Here is an 8,645-nt window from a genome sequence, read left to right on the forward strand (position 1 = left end):
GAAATTGGAATGGAATTTGGGTTAGACAAATGCGCCAAGGTTTATTTGAAGCGAGGAAAACTTAATGGCATCCCTGAAGATCCTGAGCTCGTTGCTAGAAGCTTTATACGACACCTTTGCGCTGGGGAGACTTATACATACCTGGGCGTGCCACAGAGCCGCATTCAGGATGTGACATTTATAAAGGATACTGTCCGAAGCAGATACAAACATTTCATCTGGCAGATTTGGTCTTCCGAACTGTCGGCGAGGAACAAAGTATCTGCAACGAACATGCTTGCCGTTCCGGTACTACTCTATTCATTTGGTCGAAAAACGAGCTCAGATCCCTTGATATCGGGACAAGAAAGGTTATGCACATGAACAAAAGCATACATCCTAATTCTTTCGTTCCGCGACTGTACATCTCACGCCGTCAAGGGGGTCGCGGTATATTGAGTCTTGAATGTCTTCGCAACAGGATTATTCTGGATACAGCACATAGAGTTGCAAATGGAAGAGACCCTCTTCTTAAAATGGTCAGGAATCACGAAGAAGTGGGAAAAGGAGCGTTTCTGTACAAAGCAGCGGAGGAGGCTGCTGAAACACTCGGACTTGACTTTAGTATTAGGGGTGAGCAAAATGCATAAAATCTTATCTATCTCAAGTACTCACTCCTGAAAGCCCGGATTAAGAAAGCACAAGATGCACGGTATCTTGCACAGAAATGTGCATGTGTCATCTTTGCATACCAAGACGGTGTCATTTCCACCTTAACATACCGTCGCCATATTTTGAGACAAGACATTCCCGATGATAGCTGCAGGGCGTGCCATGCACACCCCGAGCATTTAACTCACATACTATCTAGTTGTCCATCTCACGCAGGAACGACCTACATTCAAAGGCACAATGCGGCACTAAGAGTGCTTTATTACCATCTCTGTCACTCTTACGGCATTGACCTTAATATCGCTCCTCTAAATGCTCCTAGGGAAATTGAGTTAATTGTCGAGAATGGGAAGTGCCGCATATGCTAGAACTTTATATTCTCGACAATTGTTTCTGTTGCTCACTCGAGGCCTTATATGGTTCTTCTTGACTTCGAGAAGCGAACCATGTTCGTTATCGAATTTTCGGCACCAGCTCACAATAACATCATAACCAAGGAGAATGAAATGAAAGAGGGGTATCGAGACCTTATAAGGGAGTTGCAACGATTGTACCCGGAATATTCTGTTAAACTAATTGTCCTTATCATCGGCACTTTTGGACGTGCCAAGCTTTCACTTGCTAATGGCCTAAAAAGCATCCCTGCGTGTCAGAAATATGCTAAAACACTTGCGGGAAAAATGCAGAAAGCGGTCAGCCGTCTGAATACCTGTCAAAGCAACCATTCGCTTTGCGATATTAGCCTAAATAATTGTTAATAATGAAACCAATTGAAACAATATTTACCTAATTTTCAAATTGCTTTCATTTAATAGGGCGTACCAGTCACTTAGAATAAAATTATAACTTCCTAATGCAACTTCCGAAAGTTAGGTTAGTCATGCCCGTCGACATTTAAACTGAAGCCGGGATGTATAGAAAAAGTCATGACCGTATACAAATACAATAAGGTGTTTTCACTCCAATCACTAGCTCACTTCACTTCGTTGAATACTTAGGGGATAACAGTTGACCAAATGCATGGGAATCGTTTAATTTTTGCTCAATTTTTCTAATATCTTCGTAGAAAGTAATTTTTCTGTATAAGTGCAATTGAAAATAATTTTTCTTTTTTAGGGACTATTTAATGCAATAATGAAATGATAATAATTTTCATTCATTCGTGCGTTATGGCTGAGCGCTGGTTGTCTACCCTTTGAAGCGCGATTCAAAATTACATTGAAAAACATTTCTTGTAATTTAAATAAATAATTCTTAAAATATACACAATAATCTATACAAATTGTGTAACTTTTGATTTCAGGCAAGAAAAATTTCTTGGAAAAGTTATTGAAAATAATTAATTGTAAGTTTTTAATCGAAAAAAACAATATTCTCAGCTGAAATTATTTTTAGAAAAATTCTAAAATTATCATTATTAAATTCTACAATTAACTTCTATATATCAAGCTGCAGAAACATTATATGGTATTTCAACAAATGTATCTATTACAAAATGTTTTGTGAACTATAAGTCAGTTTTCGTAGTTCAATGAAAATAAACTATTATTTATAAAATATGTATTATACACTTTTTTCTTGTCTGAAATTAAAATTCACAAAATTTGAATACATTCTTGTGCATATTTATGTAATTATTTATTTAAATTACAAGAATTGTTTTTTTTCAATTTAATTTTGAATCGCGCTAAGTGTGGCCAACCAGCGTTCAGCCCTAATGCAAGTATAGTAGCTCAGGGTGCCAACATTGGCATCATTGGTCCACAGTACAAACCGGAAAAATATATCAAATCAGCCGGCAAGAAAAAGTTGGGATATGAAAGCCTCAATTAGGTATTTTCACTTCAACCATCAGCTAACTTCACTTGGTTAAAAGCTGAGGGGGGAAAATGGATCAAATGCATGGAACAAAACTTTATTTCTGTAATATATTTGTAATTAATAATCATTATTATTATTTTATTATTTCATTAACTAGTAATTAAAAAATGAAAACTATTTTTTAAGTACACTTATATAAAAAAAATTACCTTTTACGAAGATATTAGCAAAATAGGGCAAAAATGAACTGAATCCCATACATTTTGTCCCTTTTCTTCCCCTCAGCAATCTACGAAGTGAAGTTAGCTGTTTATTGAATTGAAAATACCTAATAGGCTTTTACCTTATCAGTTTGAATGTTCCCGCCGCTATATTTGAAACATTGCAATGTTTCACGAAACTCCCAATGTTTCATGAAAGTTTTCATTAGGCTAAAGTTTCATGCAAATTTACATCACCATTCATCACGAAAAACAAATTTCTGTTTTTATTATAAAATTGTATTCACCTTATCTTTCATGTATGACACTAGCCACTGCAAGATTAGATATCTAAAATACCTTTAAAGTTCCGCAAAAAATCTAGTGGAAATTTGTTCGAACGACGTGGCATCAATTTCGATGCAGACGGTCACGACTTGGTTTGTACATCCCGGCTTTGGTAGTTTGAATGTCATATAGTAGGTTTTGACTAACCTAACATTTGGATATTATATCACGCCAAGTACTATTTTTATTCCAAGACTATTTAGTCGCTAGTAAATAGGAGGAAATAAGAAGTTAGGTAATTCTTATTATAACTTACCTGCTTATTAACATCTGCTTCACTCAAATAACGACCGACAAAATGATCTTGACAGGTGACTTACAGTTCGTAGACGACACTTCACGTTGGACTGGTTGAAAAAACACAGTGTCTAAATGATGCTTTCCCCCTAGATTCTCCGAATGAACCTGTGTGGCTCAAATTTGTTGCAACTCTATTGAACACCGATTTCGGTGTACATTGGAGGACCAGCGATTTTCTGTGTTGACCAGAAAAAGTTTGCTGATTCAACAAACAAATTTTGTTCCTCATCTTGCTTATTAACTGTTTTGTTACATCTTTTTGCTGAGCCAATACAATTCTTTCGTTAGCCAAATCAAAATCTTTTCACAGACCAATCAAGTAATTGGCTGATTTAACAAAACTCGTTGGTTACCCTTACAATATCATATAACTCAATATCTGGAAATATACAATTATGGGATGATAGATTTCTGAGATTTTCAGAAAGTAATATTTTAGATAAGTACCTTGCAAAAAGAAACAGAAATATTAGGGTTTTAATAACCATACTTTCTTTACATCCTTCTTACCTCATTTTTCACAAAGTAGAACCTAATTCTCGTATATTAAAATTAGTCTATCTGTACATTAATAAATCATGAATTACTTTTGTTGCAGCGGGAATAGGTCATCGTTAAATCCGTGAGTAATAAGTACCATAATATTTTACTGAATAATAATTTTTTGTGGAATCTATAGTATTAAATAATTCTACAAAAAAAAGAGTGCTGTTATTATTTTTGAACCTATTACTATTTTACTACATTTTACATTGGAAAGAAAACACATTTACGTTTAAGTTTAAAAATGAATAATTTATGCTAAGCTGTGATATTCTTTTTTCAGATTTCAGAAAAAGAAGAATGATTCCGAAATAACACACAAGTTATTTTCGCTGACTATAAAAAGTTTTTGGTTTATTGTTATAATATGTAAAAACTAAATAAATCTTTCCCTAAAATATGATGTAAATCCGTTTTTCCAGATTTATTAGATTCTACACCCATATTTTATTTTGATTTATTTTGATTTCATTAATTTATAAATTATGACATATTTTAGGTATACTCTGTTTCAGACATTCCTGTCATTATTCTTTTAAACCTTTTCTTTCGAAGTACAAAACAGAGTTTTCTCCAAATGTTGTCTCTTTTCTTTTGCAATATAAAATATACATATTTATTGAATTAAAACTGCGTAGCGGCACCTACGCGATATGCATATAAGTGCATAGGTTTTTTATTTACAGACCATCGAATTTTGTTCTAAATTTGTCGAAAAACTAACTACATAAATTTTGTTTCATTTTTAAAAGATGCTTAAAATACAGTTTTGGGATCTTAAAATCACCGAAAACGATTCAAATTTTAAATAAAGGTTAAGTACATTAAAACACCCTTAAAACGGTTAAAAATACCATTTATAGCGGTTAAAATATCATATTGAGGGCTGATTCACAAAATACATGTGACGTTCGGGGCCAGAGGAGGGCAGGGTATGTCAAAGTATCATTTTCTATGTTAAAAACAATAGAAAATACGTCACGTAGGGGCAGGGGTATTTAAAGTCCCTGAAAAATTTATCTCATATTTCATGAATATCCTCTGTACATTTTGATGATTTTATACGACACAATTTCGTATTATACAATTATATCTATACCAAATTAAACATAAAGAGATTAGTGATAAAAAAGTAAAGAATAAGTGAAATCTTTTTCAAACACTTCTTTCCTGGTTGATTAAAAAGTCACTAATTCATTATTTCAGTTAAAAGTACCAGAAAAACATAATTCTGGCATTTGTGTTACCTAATTTGCTCTATTTAGTAACATTTCCTTAAAACCAGATAGAATTTTGATATTGACTGTCGATGAATAGAAATTTTCATTATATATTAATTTAATTTATTTCTTGAATTGTCATAAACAAATTGATGTATTAAACTCAAATCAGCTGCATTTTTCTGTGTTTTAACTCAAAACCAACTAGCGGAATTGGAAATTTCCCGGAAAATTGGAAAAGCTCTGACCGTATCCCGTAATCTCTACTTAGGAACTGATTTTTACTTAGAAGATTCCGTACCTCAGAGAAATATAATTCTTAGTTTCAGAATAAAATTATATTTTTTAAATCTGGAACAAGGAAACAAGTAAATATAACTTGTTTGCTGATTAAGGCCATCTAACGAGAGGGTCACTTGACCAAAACTAGTCCTCAATTTTTTTTTCCCCAACTTACGTCCACACGGAATGAGATATCGTGTTGAAAGTTTGGCACGCGAAATAGAATGCACGAAGGAAGGTGTCGCTGGTCCTTAATAATTAGAATTGTAAAAAATTCGATTTTTTAATCACTAATTTGGAGAAATACTGACCGTGCTGTAGAACAGCATTATCGTAGCGAGTAGACAACTTCGAACTTCTATGGTTCTGTGGGTAATACAGATTTCATGATTATCGACAGAGAAAGATAAGTCACACTTTTGCGTAAAGCCTAAATGCGTCAGTCGATATTTCTTATTTTCATAAATAAACTTTTTTCTTCGCCCAACTATGTGGCTTAACGAAAGGCGTTCCTTACATATTTATTAATATTTTCCGAAATTGTTGTCTGCGTTACTTAAACTTTTATTTTTAGATATGGTTGAACAAATATTGATCTCAGGCCTGACTTGATCAGCTGGTCCACTCGTTCCGTGGCTCTAATCATAAAAAAAGTTTACCCGCGTGGATTGGAAATTTCTACCTTATAAATGAAGGTCGTAAACAAATTATACTTTTGCAAATTCCGTCTTGAAGGAGATAATAATAATGTACTAATATTAAAAAAGTTACAAATTTCTTAAGTCAATGGTACCCCCCCCCCCTCTCGTATTAATGATCTTGATATATGTTGTAGGGGACCGAAAAATAAGCGACCCATATTTTTTCTTATCGGCCAATAAACGGTTTAAGGGGGGGAAACTACCCTAAAAATATGTTAGTGTCAAGAGGTGGTTTGATTGGTTCCCATAGAAGAAAATAATAATTTTGAACAAAACTAATTGGAAAAGTTTCGGCATAATGAGAGATAAGAAACTCTATTTCCCTGACTTGATTAACAAAATTAGGGGGTGAACCACTTCCTACATACGACGAAAATGCATATGAAGTCTACATACCCAAAATATTTAAGATTATTATAGCTTTTGATATAAAATGTTTTAACAACACTGAAAATGAAGGTAAATGCACTAAACGTCATGAATCTTCTACTTGCGACATTTTAGTCACTAAAAATAGAAGATTGTCATATAAATTATAAGAAAATTGAATCAAAAGGACATACTAAAAGCATTTTGTTTTATATTATATTTTTATTATATTATACATATTAAAAGAATTTTGTTAGTCGCCAATTGCACCTACAGATAAGTGTACGGAAGACAGAGAAGAAGTATCTGACGATTATAAATTAAGAGCCGCAGAATTCTGGAGAAGTGGCAAAAAGAAAAATTTCAATATTGATATTGTAAGAAAGAATTTTGAGAGGGTACTGTCTGCAAAACAATTGCGACGTAGGACCCACTCATTGAATAAAGGAGGTACCTATAGGGAAAAGATTGCTAGAATTTGTGACTTTACACTGGAAAATTTTTAATTAGCACTTGACGCCGGCTTCGCTGTTCATGACAGAGATTTACGGAGATGGGCCCTGCAAGCCCAAAAGAAAATAGGACATGAAGATTTCAGATTAAGCGCTTCAAACCACTGGTTAACTCATTTTAAGCGTGCACACAGAATAGTCGAGAGAGATTAATAAATTTGTCACTTGAAAATCTTTAGAAAACAATGAAGAGTTGAGAAAGAAGGCCTAAGAATTTGTTACTGGTGTTAGACAACAGATAAGAAAACTTGGATTAAAAAATGTTTATAATTGTGATTAAAGTGGCTTTCAGCTGGAAATGCATTCAAAAAGAACTTTGGCTGTTGGAGGAAAGAGAAAAGTGCAATGCCTCATTCGGTCAGTGTCAGCAACAACACATAATTATACAATACAACCGCTAATATCAAGTGAAGGGAAAGTTTTTTCACCGTTGTTTCTAGTCTTGAAAGAAAAAATTGGAAATTTTGGACCAGTAGTAGAGACCAATCTGTTTAGAGCTGAAAATATTCATATAGAAGCATCAAACTCTGGGAAACTTACTTCAGGTATGAAAACTTACGAACAATTCTTTTAATTTAAGCATATGAATTAAAAAAAAGATTTCTCATATTACATTTATATTACATTCCCTTTAGATCACTTCAAAATTTGGTTAGAGAAAATATATGTTTCAAACATGGGACCACATAGCGTTCTATTAATTCACGCATGGAGTGGTCATTGCCCTAGAATAATAGTAGAAACTGCACCCGAGAACAAATATGTCAATGTACAAAGAATACCAGCAGGAACGGCAAGAAAAATGCAACCACAGGGTCAACCTATTATCTTCACCGAGTTACGTCAATTTGTTCAAACATTCTTGGTACAAAATTGGGTACATTGATGACAAACCAGAACATTTCGAAAATCATCATGTGTGCAACACGTTGTGAAATTCAAGGATGCACACATTTGGCTGTCATTCGATGTTCATGGTGTAGAAAATCGTTATGTTTGAAACACTTTTTCGATGATTATTGTTATGGCACGACAAACATATAGATACACAAAAATGTTTGAATTAACTATTCTGTACTATTATGAGAAATTAACATTCTGTTAATTTACATGGTGGAAAAATAAATCGACAAAGTTCCGATGACTTGAAATTTTTGATGAGACATTTTTAATTTTGAAATTTTTGTCAGATTAGAACTCAGCAACTCCAAAAACTGTAGGATACTCACTTTTATAGGAATCCAATAAATATTAAAAATGTTGATCATCCGTATTGGATCTGCCATTTTGAATTTTTTAAATTTAAATTCAGCGACCCCAAAAAACCCCGTATACACAGTTTGTTCAAAATCACAGGTTGCTTCTATGCATATACATGATCAAGTGTGTTTAGGGGAAGTCACCACCTACAATATAATTTTTGGAAATAATGTAAGAATAATTCAAATTACTTTTGTACTGTTGGGTAAAATATATTTTTTCAGATTTTTCCTTTTAATTTTGCCTTACTTTCCACCATTTTCTTTGTATGTAGGGGATGGCTCTCTTCCAAAATTTTTGTAATGAAGTCAGGGAAATAGGCGTTTTCATCTCTCATTATGCCGAAACTTTTCTAATCAGTTTTGTTCAAAAGTATTATCTATGTGAACCAATCAAACCACCTCTCGATACTAACATATTCGGGGGGGGGGGGGGGGG

General features: G+C 33.4%; 1 long non-coding RNA gene across 1 annotated transcript in view; it reads left to right on the forward strand.

The window, feature by feature from the left end:
- The window catches only part of LOC117181664, a 29,929-nt gene extending 21,831 nt beyond the window's left edge, over window positions 1–8,098 (forward strand). Inside the window, exons 3-5 of the long non-coding RNA XR_004468149.1 lie at window positions 3,919–3,942; window positions 4,147–7,492; window positions 7,583–8,098. This is a non-coding gene — a long non-coding RNA (uncharacterized LOC117181664). The remainder of the gene's footprint in view (window positions 1–3,918; window positions 3,943–4,146; window positions 7,493–7,582) is intronic.
- Window positions 8,099–8,645: the final 547 nt, after the last annotated feature.

The sequence above is a fragment of the Belonocnema kinseyi genome, chromosome 10 (assembly GCF_010883055.1).
Source record: "Belonocnema kinseyi isolate 2016_QV_RU_SX_M_011 chromosome 10, B_treatae_v1, whole genome shotgun sequence".
NCBI classification, from domain to species: domain Eukaryota; kingdom Metazoa; phylum Arthropoda; class Insecta; order Hymenoptera; family Cynipidae; genus Belonocnema; species Belonocnema kinseyi.